The sequence below is a fragment of the Mytilus edulis genome, chromosome 14, assembly GCF_963676685.1.
Source record: "Mytilus edulis chromosome 14, xbMytEdul2.2, whole genome shotgun sequence".
Lineage (NCBI taxonomy): Eukaryota > Metazoa > Mollusca > Bivalvia > Mytilida > Mytilidae > Mytilus > Mytilus edulis.
In genome coordinates this window covers 64779680-64794758 of record NC_092357.1, presented here as the reverse complement: position 1 = coordinate 64794758, position 15079 = coordinate 64779680, and positions in this window count along the sequence as shown.

The window sequence follows — 15079 nt, the reverse complement described above, 5'->3', positions numbered from 1 at the left end:
GTTTTAACCCACCATTTTCTTATATAATTTGGACGGGTGATAAAGTTTTTTAATTGCATTATCATTTCCAATTCACCCCTCAGGTTAATATCAAATTGGGTTTTTCACCACCAAGCTCCTTAATGTATTGGGTTTTTTCATCGACATAATATTGAATATTTAGGCAATATCAACCCCAATTTTTTTCCATCTTAAATAAATATGTTTCTGTCTTTGTTTAGCTCTTTTATTTGGTTTAGGGTTATGTATGGTTAGGGTTATTTGCTAGCTGTTTTATTTGGTTTATTCACTGAGGAGCAATTGTAGGTTTAATTTGTGTCCCGTTTCAAACCTTTTGCCAGTTTTGTATTTTCTCACAAAAAAGGATATGTGTATTCACAGGCACTCGTCTTATACCTTTATATAATAAATTCTGAGACCAGTGTCTGATCAGTGGCTGTGTGCATGGTGTGTGTATTCATTAATTAACCGTAAAATGAATAAAAAATAGTATATAAACTCTAATTATACTTTAATGATTTTCTTTTATTCAATTTACATAAATCTGGGTTTAGTTGTCTTTTATTAGAGCTTTTGGTTTCTGATGCTTTATCATTTCATAATACACCTTATTGCTATTCAGTCCATTCCTGGAAATTTATACAACTTCCTGTTTAGGTCACGCGGGCCGAAAATGGAGGTCATCAGCAGTGAGCTGAGGGAGGGAAAATTTTAGAAAGTGATTATCAAGAAACTGTGATATAGTATGATCCATATTTTTTAAAATTAAAATTGAAATAAAAAAATATTCTGTTTGAAGTATTTACGGTAGTTTAAACAGGTCTCATTAAAAAGTATCATGCATGGTGAATTGTTTGAACAGGGTCCCAGATAGCTTCGACTGGATGAAAAAGTTGTGTAATTTTATAACTTATCCGGAATGGAATAAATAGCGATTAGGTGTATTGATTTGGCCTTTCACTTTTTCGAACTGAATTCGTTTTTGATAAAACCCCGTGTTGTACTTTTATTCTACTGTCCAATGTTAGGGGAGGGTTGGGATGTTAATATTTGTCTGGAATGTGACTCGGATCAATTTACAAAAAGGACATCTTAGTCTATCCAAGGATTTGTATAGTAACAAATCCTTGGTCTATTTATTCATTTTTTAAAGTCACCTGGATTATTTTTGTATAAAGCAAAGCTTTCAGAAAGTTCTCAAAATCATTTTTTTCTGGTGGTCCTTGAAGAAAATCTTATCAGGTCCTAATTATTATTTCTAATGCAAAATTTCGATGATCAAAGCCTTCGGACTACCACTTTTTAAATGCTTTCATTATATATCGATCCATATGTTAGTATGCAACGTAAACCAGACGTTTCCTATACTTTTTTTTTTAATAAATTTTATCAGTTGGTTGTGTACTGATTGATACTTCAGTCTGGGAGAACAAAATTTATTTCAGAACTATTTGCAACTAGCTTTGAACAAATTTCCAGTAATTGCAAATACTCTTAGTTCGATGTTTCGATTCTATGTTATTCTACACTGTTAGTTGGCCGGTTTTTGAGTATCTCGTACCGATCTTTCCAGTTAATCAAATTGCAACTGATTTGCACAGGTTGTTCTTATATTGTACTACTACACTACTGTTTCAGCTTCGAGGAGGATCGAGCGCTCACAAACTATAGTTGTTGTACTATTAAATCACTCTCCCTGGTTAGGAAATGGTTGCGATCCCGCTACTATGTTTAATCCCGCCACATTCTGTATGTATGTGCCTGTCCCAAGTCAGTAGCCTGTAAGTCAGTGACTTACAAGCTACTGACTTGGGACAGGAACTCTGTGGTTGCCGTTTGTTGTTGTGTTACTTCTTTGTTTTTCGTTCACTTTATTTTATACATTAATTAGGCCGTTAGTTTTATCCTTTGCATTGTTTTACATTTGTGATTTCGGGGCCTTTTATAGCTCACTATGTGGTATTGGCTTTGCTTATTGTTAAAAGCCGTATGGTCATGTGACCTAAAGCTGTTAATTTTTGTATCATTTGGTCGCTTGTGAAGAGTTGGCTCATTGGCATTCATACCACATCTTCATTTTTTTACGAACAACTTCTGTCATATTCTTTATGAACCTGTCCCAAGTCAGCGGCATGAAGTTTAGTGTTTGTCGTTGGTTCATGCAGTCTCATCTTATATTTGGTATTTTTTCAAATTATTTTGTTTTGTATAATTTATATAGGCCGTATTAGTTTTATCGTTTGAATAGTTTCACACTTTCATGGCGTTTTATAAACGGCTTTACAGTATCGTTTTTTTCTTTTATTATTGAAGGCCTTACGGTTTCCTTTTATCGCTTCCATCCACTACTTCATATAATGATAATTTCGTCATCAGCAATCATATCACATCTCTTCGTTTTAATATTATATACCCGACTTTTTCTCTCGTGTTTTCCTGAACACGCATGAAATATTTGTCACTGGGCGTTAAAAATTAGCATCAATTTAAACTTGTATTAGATAAAAAAAAAAAAACATCTGATATATATTTATTTGTTGGAATGAGGGACAGAAGATTTTCGTTTATGAATATGGTTGCCTGGTAAGAGCAAAACAAAAATAGGCATGATTAGCTACAAATTAAAATGAATAATGATGTCCTCTTTCCTTCTTCATTCCTCATCTATTGATTTAAACTGACTACTAGCCCAATCATGAGTATTGAAATTAGCGCTAAATTTAATTACGAAATCGAAATCATCTAAATAAAAACATAATAATAAATAAATATTATAAAATAATCTTATTTATACTTATAAAGCATACATTTTTCTATCGGCAATTCTAAAAATTGTATCAGTATTTTATTTAGATTCTAACTTACCACATACAGAAAACATATATCAGGTTAACTGCAAATAGATAAACTCGAATAATACCGCTCACTGATATAGTTTCGTTGTTCATTTTGGGAAATAACTTTATTTTTACAATAGAAATTACATCTAATTATTTAAATTAAACTTTAGCATAGCTGTTTTAGCAGTTTTTGTCTTTATATAGTAATATTGCACGCGTGTTGGATTGCTAGTCGTAATTAATTTGAACTTTGAAACCTCAGCGCCCATATTTTAACAATAATATACTTTATGACACAAAATAACCAGAAAGACTCAACATTGTGACAGAAAGACTCAACCAGGACCTTTATATCTCAACCATTTTAAATTTTTCATTTTCCTGCTTAGAATAGGCTTGACAAAAAATATTTTTGCAATTAACAGACGTGGTTATCGTAAAGCATAAAAAACACAAACAATTGACATATTTTCTTACTAGGTCATTGAAACCATAGCAGTTTTATCGGATTCAAAGAAAGTAAACTATGATAATCCGTAGGAGAAAAGTGATTGTGACTTCAATTTCAGATATTTTGAACCAAACAGAGACATATTAGCTACAATTATTATTTATCTATGGCATGACATTCTCCTATTTTACAAAAAAGTCATTGATTTTCAGTAAATTGACGAAAAGTCGACCTATCCTATGTTTATTTTGAATATTTTGAACCAGAATGACTCAACAGGAAGTGCCAGAATACTTTTTTCCGTCTCAACATTTTGGTTGAGATTAGATGGTTTACCAGGCGTGTATAATATTAAACGTTCAAAGTTGAAGTGTACAATGGAATTTCGATACAACATTAGAGTTATTTGTGCAAAGAACATTGCATACATGTATGTATACACTTATACCTCATTTCAAGACACCAATATGTTGTTGGTATTAAAAAGACTTTCGAAAAAAAAATCTTTATATTTCAAAACATCTGACCTTGATTGATATTTCGTGTTTTCAGTAAGACAACATTCGTAATCCCTGTAAATGTACTTTTGAAAGACATACTTAAGCAGGATTGTATATTATATATGCAAAGGACCAAAATGCATTTATTGACAATATCTATACATAAACTATAATATACAATAATATATTTGAATACTATAAGTTGAAAAGACACGTATCTCTGTTCCAGAACCAAAGATGGGCCCATTATTGAAACAACGAATTCTGCAGGAAATGGTATGGAGCTTACTTTTATGTGTCTTTTAATTGAAGAGGATACCTTTTTATATAATGTTGAAAAGAAAACTAAAGTATCCATTAAAAAAACCCACCAGAAAACCTGATCAATATATATTAAATAATTCTGAAGTGAATTAGTATTTGATCGTCTGACAACATAATAAATGAAACGAATTACTTACTAACATGTAACGGTTAATGTTTTCTTGTTTATATGAATACGCAAGAATGTTTTCAATTCAAATGATAATTGTTTTGTACAAACTGGTAATACGTTCATAATTTTAGCTGAAATGTATAGACATCACAACTCGAGTGCTATAAACCGTGCTCAAAATTTTAAATCATAAAACTGAATAAACTTTCTGGAGAACACAGTGTTTTACATGTTGTGTACTGAAAGTCAACATCTATAAATTACCTCTTTAAAACAAGAATTAATGTATACGTATGTGATAGAAAAATCACATATCTTATACACTGCAAAGTAAATATAGGGAAAAATACCAAACACTATTAAGAATCAACTTTGCTCGTCTAAGTTAATGCATATTTTTCGTAATGTGTGGTTTTTTTTATTTGGACGTTTAATTACATTTTTTTTAAATAATCACCTACCGCAATACAAAATATACACAAAAACATTCCGTTACTTACGAAACATTGAATTTTTCGAAAAACTAAGAATTTCTTATCCCAGGCATAGATTAGCCGTATTTGGAACAACTTTTCAGATTGTTTGTTCGTCAATGCTGTTCAACTTTGTACTTGTTTGGCCTTATAACTATTTTGATATAGGCGTCACTTATGAGTCTGATGAGACGAAACGCGCAACTGGCGACCTAAATTATAATTCTGATACCTTTGGTAACTATTATGCTACACGACATGTCCAAAACAATGTTTCTATATTTGTGATTTTGCTAGCTGGCATGCAGACACATTCACAATTTGAAACATTGATTGGAGTCCTAATGGTCAGACTCAGCTGTGGAATAACTTAAATGTTTTTATAAATCTTGGCATCATTGTAATCTCCTTATGCACCTCGTTGTCTTCTGTTTTAAAAAATAACTTTATGTATAAAAGAGGAACGAAGTATACCAGATTGACAGTCAAACTTGTCAATCGAAAATAAACTGACAACGCCATTGCTACACATTTAAAAGACAAACAGACAAAAAATAGTACACATGACTCATCATAAAAAACTAAAGAATAAGCAACACGAACCCCACCAAAAACTAGGGGTGATCTCAGGTGCTCCAGAAGGGTAAGTAGATCTTGCTTCACTTAGGAACTTAGTAGTTACGACGTTAGGAACATACCCGATATCATTTGTGAAACTGCTATTCCATAATTGTCAACCAACTCATTTTGGCGTCCGTAAAATTTACGAAGGAATGATTTCAACTACACTATTTGGAACTCTTGGTTCAATAACTTCTTTCTGTGCAGCAACCCTTAACCAAGACAATCAGGATTGGAAATACAAACACAGGAATATCGTATAAATTGGGAGATATATACCCCGTACATGGGAAATATATCTCTACATATCTTAGTTGAATATCGATATTGATTCAAATTTTGATAAACTAATGAACTCCTTATTTGACGGAGTTAATTAATTATGGACTCAAAGAGATTTCCCACTGAAAGGTTTGGTGAAATAACTTTCTGTTAATCATAAACCATGTGTAAACGCTGCATAGAAATCGATAGCCAGAAATGTAATGAAACTAACAGAAACGTTCTGCCAATAGAAAGCTGATAGCTTTGACGTTGTAAAATGAATTCATACATGACAAAACTAATTGGTAGTTTTAAATCTCATTGATGCAATATCAGGAACAATTACCTTGTTCATTAACATTGTGTGTATATATAGTACTTTTCCATTGTTGCATAATTTAAAATTCATTTCTAAATTTCACATTTACTGTTTTAGGTTCCAAAAAGAAGTGAAGTTATAGTTGTAAGCAAACTGTTTGAAACTTTAGTGTTTAAACCGAACACTTTCATGACTTTCTGACACTAATAACGACTATTACATGTATATGCTAACATTATTTTGTAGTATCCATACTTATGACCATGGATGTTGCCTCTTGTTACATAAGTAAATATGTGTCTGAGTGTTTCAAAATAAAGTATATTGATTGAGATTAACTAAATTTAGTTTGCTTTTGAATATATAAGATTTAAAAAATTTAGAACAATATATGTCGAAATGCTAAATTGGATTATTTTCAAATTAAATCTACTAATTTTTCATTTCCATTTTTAAATTTCCGATTTAAGTCTCTTTCTCACATGTATCATGTCTTAACTCAGCAAGTATTATTCAACAGTTAAAGATATTTTTAAGGAAAAACTGATAAAGCGCGTCCAATATAATAATAATTAATATGTTAAAACAAGTATTAACAGATAACTGCTGTTTGTACATGTATTGAACATATTTCATTGTCATTAAAGTAAATTATATTTACATGATATAGTTTTCAATTAAATACTCCTTTTTGTTTGTATCAATTGTGTACACTAATCGATTGAGATAAATAAAAACACCAACAATATATATAAAATATCTTGTAAAAAATATTTCGCTAGTAACTAATGTCTTTTATACATACAAATGTATATTGATCCAATTGAACGAAATGTGTCCGTATTGTTAATGTAATCTATCGGAAAATATATGTTTTTAATTTAGGATGTTATGTATTTACCTGACACAAACTGTTAATAAACAAACAAACAGCATCCATAACAGGCTTTCTGTGAGTTATAAAAAAAAAAACAAAAATCAAGTTTATATATTACCTTACTTTAACATTATAAATTGAAATTAAATCTACTCCAGACTAGATATAAAAAAAGGAAAAATCACAAAAATACTGAACTTCGAGGAAGATTCAAAAAAGAAAAACCATAATCAAATGGGAAAATCAAAGGTCAAACACACTAAACGAATGGATATAATAATAACTGTCATAAAAAGCACTTGTTACATGCATTTTCTGATGTAGAAAATAACAATTGGTTACATTTACACAATTTTATTCATCATGTTCATCATTACATATACAATTTGATTTAACAGGTAAACACACTGATGCATTCTAAAGTTATCACACCATGTACACTGTGCAACTTTTTTCAAAGAAACAGAACCAATTTAGTTTAATAGGCTTTAAGAGAATAACTGTTTAACCATACTGGGGTTTTGAAAATCTTTTTTAATTGATTGCTTTAGGTGTAAATTTCATACTACGATGACACTTAAGATTAACTAACTTAGGCCGATTACAGTAATCAAAGAGGATTGAAAACAGTAAACAGTTTAAATCTATCTCAGATAACAGTTAAAAAGGGCCAAAACAGGTTAACATGAAAAGGTATCCCCTTCTAAGGCCGTGTTCACACCAAACGCCGTGTAGAGTAAACATGTTTACAATTAGTTTAGTGTAGTGTACACTGGTTTACCATTACATTTGTTCACATCTATACACCTTGTTTAACTACCTGTACATAAAAATTGTTCCCACTTGTAAACTATATGTCATTTAAATGTTCATTACGTAGAACTGAATTCAAAATTTTTAAACAATTTTTCTAGCGGTAAGGGAACAACCATTTAACTTCAAAAGGGGTGGGATGGGGCGGGGGTGGGAATGGAAATATTCCGATCCCCAATTTGATAAAAAAAAATGGACATAGAGATCATAAAAAAAAAAATTCTGAATCAAGAGTTTCCCCATACATAATTTATAGTGTTAAATATTGAAAAAAAGTAGTTGATCACCAGTATCAAAAAAAAACGAATAAAAACGTACACGCGAAAAAAATCTGACTGAGATAAAAAAAAAATAACCCTACCCCTTTTTTTAAGTTAAGTGGTTGCTACTTTATGAAAGCCATTTTTATAATTTGCAATAGTTTGAATATACTAGAGATGTCTCGATTTAGGAGATAACTGTATTGAATTTTAAGCTCCGACGGCATCAATTGGGGATTAGATGGTTGCAAATTATGTTTACAGGCGACACGTTAGCGGAGACAGTAAACTGGTATTTGCGACCATCAAATCCCCAATTTATGCCGTCGGAGCTTAGAATACAATATTGTTATCTCCATTCTAATGAAACTGACAGAAATCAACGTTAAAACATGTATTTTAAATTTGCAATATGCCGTCTGCGCTTGCGCCAACGTCCCATAGAATCAATTGTCAATTGATGCTTTGTAAATAAATGACGTTATCCAATTAAAATGAACGTTAAAATCATTGTTGCATTTGAATACGCATTAGAAAACGTTAGCTGCAGCAGCGTGCTTACAGCCGGAAATAAAAGGATTGAGATATTAGGAATCACTACATTTTTAACTTTTCTGTTCGTTTCAAATGGTACTTCTTCTCCAAGGAGTATTTGGTAAAGGAATAGGGTAACGTCTTTTTTAATTTATTTTAAGTGTTATTTTACGGAACTGAGATACTAGACAAACATATCATTTACCTCACACTTTCTTTAGTCATGCATTTATGCGTGAATCGTTTTTTGAGTAAAGACCAGTGGCGAATATTTCTGTGTACGTCAAGTCGATTCGGGAAGACCTTTTCAAATGAATTAGGCAGCAACTATTTACTTCATTTTTTGTGGAAGGGGAGGGGGGCGTGAGCTATTGATTTTTTCAGGACAAATTTTGGTGACAAGTCGAAATCAATTTTAGCATTACATATAGTGGCAGCTGAGGGTGAAACAAACAAATTTTTTTTCAGGGCCAAAAACTGGAAACATTTTTCGTTTTCCATAGCTCACCACCACACCCCCTTGCCTTTATGTTTTATACTCGACTATAATAGCCCCCCCCCCCCCCCCTTGAAAATCAGTTGGTTGATGCCTTATTGGTTCGGCAATGATGTTGCTTTGAGTCTTGATTAGGGGTTAATAAAGTACGTTAATTTTTTTTAACAAACAAAAATCTGTTAAATTTAGACAACTAATAATTATCAAAAATATCAATTTTACTCAAAAATAGTTTCCTCCTTAAATATATACACGATACAACTAATGTCCTAAATGCCTAGTTATGTGTACACTTAACCTACACAAGGCCTACATTGACTATCGACTGTGTGTAGGTAAAACATGATTTAAACTACATGTAAACAATGAGTTTTATCAATGCGAACGCAATTGTGTTTAGTTTACGTGAAAACTAGATGTACTTTTATCATTTGGTTTTGATTGTACATTTTAGTTTACATGTTTGTTTTAATTTGAAAAAAGGATGAACGAGTCTCCTATGTCTCATATGGCAGGTATCTAACATGGGCTTACAACTTAGTATTTTGTGTATGATGATGCATATTTGATAGTAACCCTATATTAGTATATTTATTTTATGCTTTCTATGTAACTTATTACCCATAAGGATATGCTTACTCCTCTGGATCTGATCTGTTATTATCAGCCCCCCCCCCTCCCCCTTGTTGGTGGGATCGTAACGGCCAGTCTTTAGTTCTCGATATTGTATTTTGCGAAATGTCGTCATTTTTTTACAAGACGTTGTCGTTTAAATTAAATAAAGACATTAAAGACACTTCAAAGGAAATTGAAAAGGGAAAGTCCTTTATAAAATAACATCAGCAGCTGATACACCCAATAATAGAACACATATTAATATCTTGATTCGAGACATTAACCGGCATTTATTATAAATAAAATGTGAAATAAATCTTTTTTATATATTAAGCAAAACGTCTAACTTGTTGACAATCGCAAATGAGCCTGGTCAACGGATTTGTGGTTGCATGATCAATCCAACTGATGCCACTAATATAAAAGAAACGATGAATATCATTACGATGTTAAACTTACGTTATATGAAGTTCTTCGTCTTTTCGACATTTTAAGAAATAAGTTGTTACGGTATTTGTCACTCTTTCCGGAACCAATGAGTTTACAATGTTTCTTGGTATCTTATGCCTTTTTAGCTCACCTGGCCCGAAGGGCCAAGTGAGCTTTTCTCATCACTTGGCGTCCGGCGTCCGTCGTCCGGCGTCGTCCGTCGTCCGTCGTCCGTCGTCGTTAACTTTTACAAAAATCTTCTCCTCTGAAACTACTGGGCCAAATTTAACCAAACTTGGCCAAAATCATCATTGGGGTATCTAGTTTAAAAAATGTGTTCGGTTACCCGGCCAACCAACCAAGATGGCCGCCATGGCTAAAAATAGAACATAGGGGTAAAATGCAGTTTTTGGCTTATAACTCTGAAACCGAACCATTTAGAGCAAATCTGACATGGGGTTAAATTGTTTATTAAGTCAAGATCTATCTGCCCTGAAATTTTCAGACGAATCGGACAACCGGTTGTTGGGTTGCTGCCCCTGAATTGGCAATTTTAAGGAAATTTTGCCGTTATATGGTTATTATCTTGAATATTATTATAGATAGAGATAAACTGTAAACAGCAATAATGTTCAGCAAAGTAAAATCTACAAATAAGTCAACAAGACCGAAATGGTCAGTTGACCCATATAGGAGTTATTGCCCTTTATAGTCAATTTTTAACCATTTTTCGTAAATCTTAGTAATCTTTTACAAAAATCTTCTCCTCTGAAACTACTAGGCCAAATTTATCCAAACTTGGCCACAATTATCTTTGGGGTATCTAGTTTAAAAAATGTGTCCGGTGACCCGGCCAACCAACCAAGATGGCCGCCACGGCTAAAAATAGAACATAGGGGTAAAATGCAGTTTTTGGCTTATAACTTAAAAACCAAAGCATTTAGAGCAAATCTGACAATGGTAAAATTGTTTATCAGGTCAAGATCTATTTACCCTGAAATTTTCAGATGAATCTGACAACCTGTTGTTGGGTTGCTGCCCCTGAATTGGTAATTTTAAGGAAATTTTACTGTTTTTGGTTATTATCTTGAAAATTATTATAGATAGAAATAAACTGTAAACAGCAATAATGTTCAGCAAAGTAAGATTTACAAATAAGTTAACATGACTGAAATGGTCAGTTGACCCATATAGGAGTTATTGCCCTTTATAGTCAATTTTTAACCATTTTTCGTAAATCTTAGTAATCTTTTACAAAAATCTTCTCCTCTGAAACTGATGGGCCAAATTAATCCAAACTTATCCACAATCATCTTTGGGGTATCTAGTTTAAAAAATGTGTCCGATGACCTGGCCATCCAACCAAGATGGCCGCCATGGCTAAAAATAGAACATAGGGGTCAAATGCAGTTTTTGGCTTATAACTCAAAAACCAAAGCGTTTAGAGCAAATCTGACAGGGGTTAAATTGTTTATCAGGTCAAGATCTATCTGCCCCGAAATTTTCAAATGAATCGGACAACCCGTTGTTGGGTTGCTGCCCCTGAATTGGTAATTTTAAGGAAATTTTGCTGTTTTTGGTTATTGTCTTGAATATTATTATAGATAGAGATAAACTGTAAACAGCAATAATGTTCAGCAAAGTGAGATTTACAAATAAGTCAACATGACCGAAATGGTCAATTGACCCCCTAAGGAGTTATTGTCCTTTATAGTCAATTTTCAACAATTTTTATAAAATTGTAAATTTTTACTAAAATTTTCCACTGAAACTACTGGGCCAAGTTCATTATAGATAGAGATCATTGTAAGCTGCAAGGATGTTCAGTAAAGTAAGATGTACAAACACATCACCATCACCAAAATACAATTTTGTCATGAATCCATCTGCTTCCTTTGTTTAATAGTCACATAGACCAAGGTGAGCGACACAGGCTCTTTAGAGCCTCTAGTTTAAAAATTTGATTCACACAAGTTAACATCAATTCTAATGCAATTTGGATGTAACAATTTTTTTCATTGGCTTAAAGTTGCCGTCAAATCTACAGTTGACCAGGCGTAACTAAGGAGAGACCCGCCATTTTGAATTGATGAATCAACAAATGTTCGATTACTACTACATAATCGAATATAAAACAACACCTCCCTCGAATTTACCGTTTTAATGTAATTTTATCCGAATTTGAAGCGTAAAGGTAACGTAATAAACTTCAGTTTGTAAGTTTTCATTTGTATGACGTCACGTTTAGCCATGACGTCTTTGTGCCAAAATCATTCATGAAGTTTCGCGGATTTTTTTTTATTTGTCAAATTTAGTTGTTATCCATTCGTTTGATGTGTTTGGACTTTTGATTTTGCCTTTTGATTTTGGATTTTCCTTTTTGAATTTTCCTCGGAGTTCGGTATTTTTGTGTTTTTACTTTTTAGACATTTTCCAAAGTTTTTTCGTATTATTTCTTTTTGAAATGCATTAAAATCGGAATAACAGTACTGTAGTTGAAGAGTTGCCACCGTCAATTTTGATTTGACGGTCGCAAATCTCCGTTTTACTGTCTCCACTACGCGTCGCCAGTAAAACTGCAGTTGCGACCGTCAAATCTACAATTGACGGTGGCAACTCTTTAACTACAGTACTGTTATTCCTTAAATAGTTACAAGGACCTTCTTTTCAAACATTCTGATTCCAATTATCCTTAGATCTATATATTTCTGAGGATATTAAATAAAATTATTCTAGGCCTGATGATGTGTTAGTCTTATGTTTTTACTTTTGCTATCATGTTGATAGTATCATTCATAACAACTACACGCTTTCCATTTTTATATTCTCCATTTCTGTTAGTGTTACATTTTTGGAAATGTTCATGTTTGTTATCAAAGCAACCGAAGCATTTTAAATGAATTATTTAACTTTTATAATTAAGCATACGTGTAGTGTTTTTTTTTTTTTTTTTTTTTTTTTTTTTTATCTCAATTGATTTATGACTTCGAACAGCAGTATAATACTGTTGCCTTCATTATTGTGTGCGGAACCAGAAAACCATAAGGCAGAAATTGACAGTTTTTGAAGGATGTCACTGGTAGATCTGAGGACAGGAAAGAGCGTTTGGTAGACATTGAGTATAGCACAATTGACATTTCAAGACAGTGCATATAATACACTTACTTAAACAAAGTACTAGTATTTAGAATTTTTATAATCTCATACACCAGGTTATCCCGCTTTCTGTTAATCATACAGATCACTTAAATAACAAATCAAAAAGCCTCTGTAAACAAATGCAATACATAAGTATCTGTGCCAAAGTATATTTACAACCTGACTTGATAGTATAATAAAGTATTTCCACTTTCCATGGTGATATTTCTTATTTTCTTCTGGTAATTATCATTAAGTTTTCCCACTTTTCTTTGGAAAGACCTATTGCATTGTTTTGATTATTATGTCTTAACGTATTCTGTGGGAAAATGTGTATGTATTTTATTTGTTCTGATTATTACTTTTTTGTCCCGCAAAATTTGTTTCATTATGTGGAATCTATGTTTCACAACATGTCACTTATAATTTGGTATATGCTATCGAACAGTTTATGCGCTTTTAAATTTCACCCTATTAAGCCGAACAATTTCAGGTAAGAGTTTTACATCTAAATGGGTAATCCATAAAGAGTCGGTTGACTCATCACACGAACGTATCAAAATTAAAGTTGTGTCATCCAAAATGTGCTCTTTCAAAATCATATGTACAGGTGCCATTGCAGATAAAAACATGTGTGTGCTGATTTACGGATATCTGTGTGCTATGAAGTTGGTTTTGCATGCCTCATAGACATCAATGTCCAATAAGCTAAACGGTAGTTCAGTTGGTGATGGTTCTTACAAAGAAGCTATGTTTTCTTTGTTCAGAACTTGATCCTAATCTGACAAATCGTCTTTGATGGAACTGACATGTCATTTTTGTTGGTGTCATCAAGTATTCTTGAATCGGAATAGCAATAAGTTGCTGGATTACTTTGTGAAACAGGAGTAAACGTGATGTTTTTCGTCTCTCCTGTAATTGTGGTAGTTTAAGGGCCTCTAAAAAAGATGTTACTATGCCCGGGTCTCGAAAATCACTTAAAAGACTGCTTTTCCTGTGTGTGTTGTCCGAAGCAATCCAGAAACTCTACATCAGAGTATTTAAAACATGTAAACCAAAAGTGATAGAGACCCAGGGTCATTTGATTTGAAATTTTAAGAGACTTAAGAACATATAGTAAAGGTCAAAGGTTGAGGTGGTTTTTAAATCTGATTGTTTACATATTTTCACTTCTATTCAAAAACCTTATACGATAATGACAACATGGTATTACTGAATTTATAGTTGCGACAAGTCGTGACAGATACGTTTTGTTTGTAAGGGTACGTCAACATGTAATGGGAGTGTATATCCCCTCTTACCTTCTAGATTATGGCCTTTGCTTTGCTTTAATATGTATTCATGATAATTGCTTCCTTGAGAGCAACAACCCTCCATCAAGAAAATCATGACAGAAAATGCAAGCACAGGAATATCGTATTAATTAGGAGACATATACACCGTATGCAGGTGCTGCTGGAATTTTGTTACTCAGAAATGGAAAGTTCACAATTGGAAAGCTGAAATCATGTTTTTTGTCGTAAAGTTTTGTTTTAAATCGACCATCATTGTCAATTTGTAGATGTAAGTCAATATATGAGGCCGACTTAACTGTATCTGTTGTGTCCCTTATCTCTAGTTCAATACGATAGATGCGTTCGACATAGTCACCAAATTTTGAAAAAACACGTCCTCCGAACGTAACACATATGTTGTCAATCAAGAAATCAAGCATCTTGATAATGTCAGTTACAGATTTTTTTTGTTTGAATCAGAGGGATCATTTACAAAGTAGGATGTATCCCTTCCTAAGACAAATGTACCTTATCAGCCATTATTACCTTGACCAAAACCTTTAACCTGAAATTTGCACTATCAATTTCTATGTTACGTGATTAATGTATTCTATTGAAACTGAAAAATAGACACTGCATAACAAAGAACCAACAGTACATCTCAATCAAGAAAGAGAACAATACACAAAGAAAGTGAAACTTCGTCTTGCTTGTTCTTATGCAAATATAAGAAGATGTG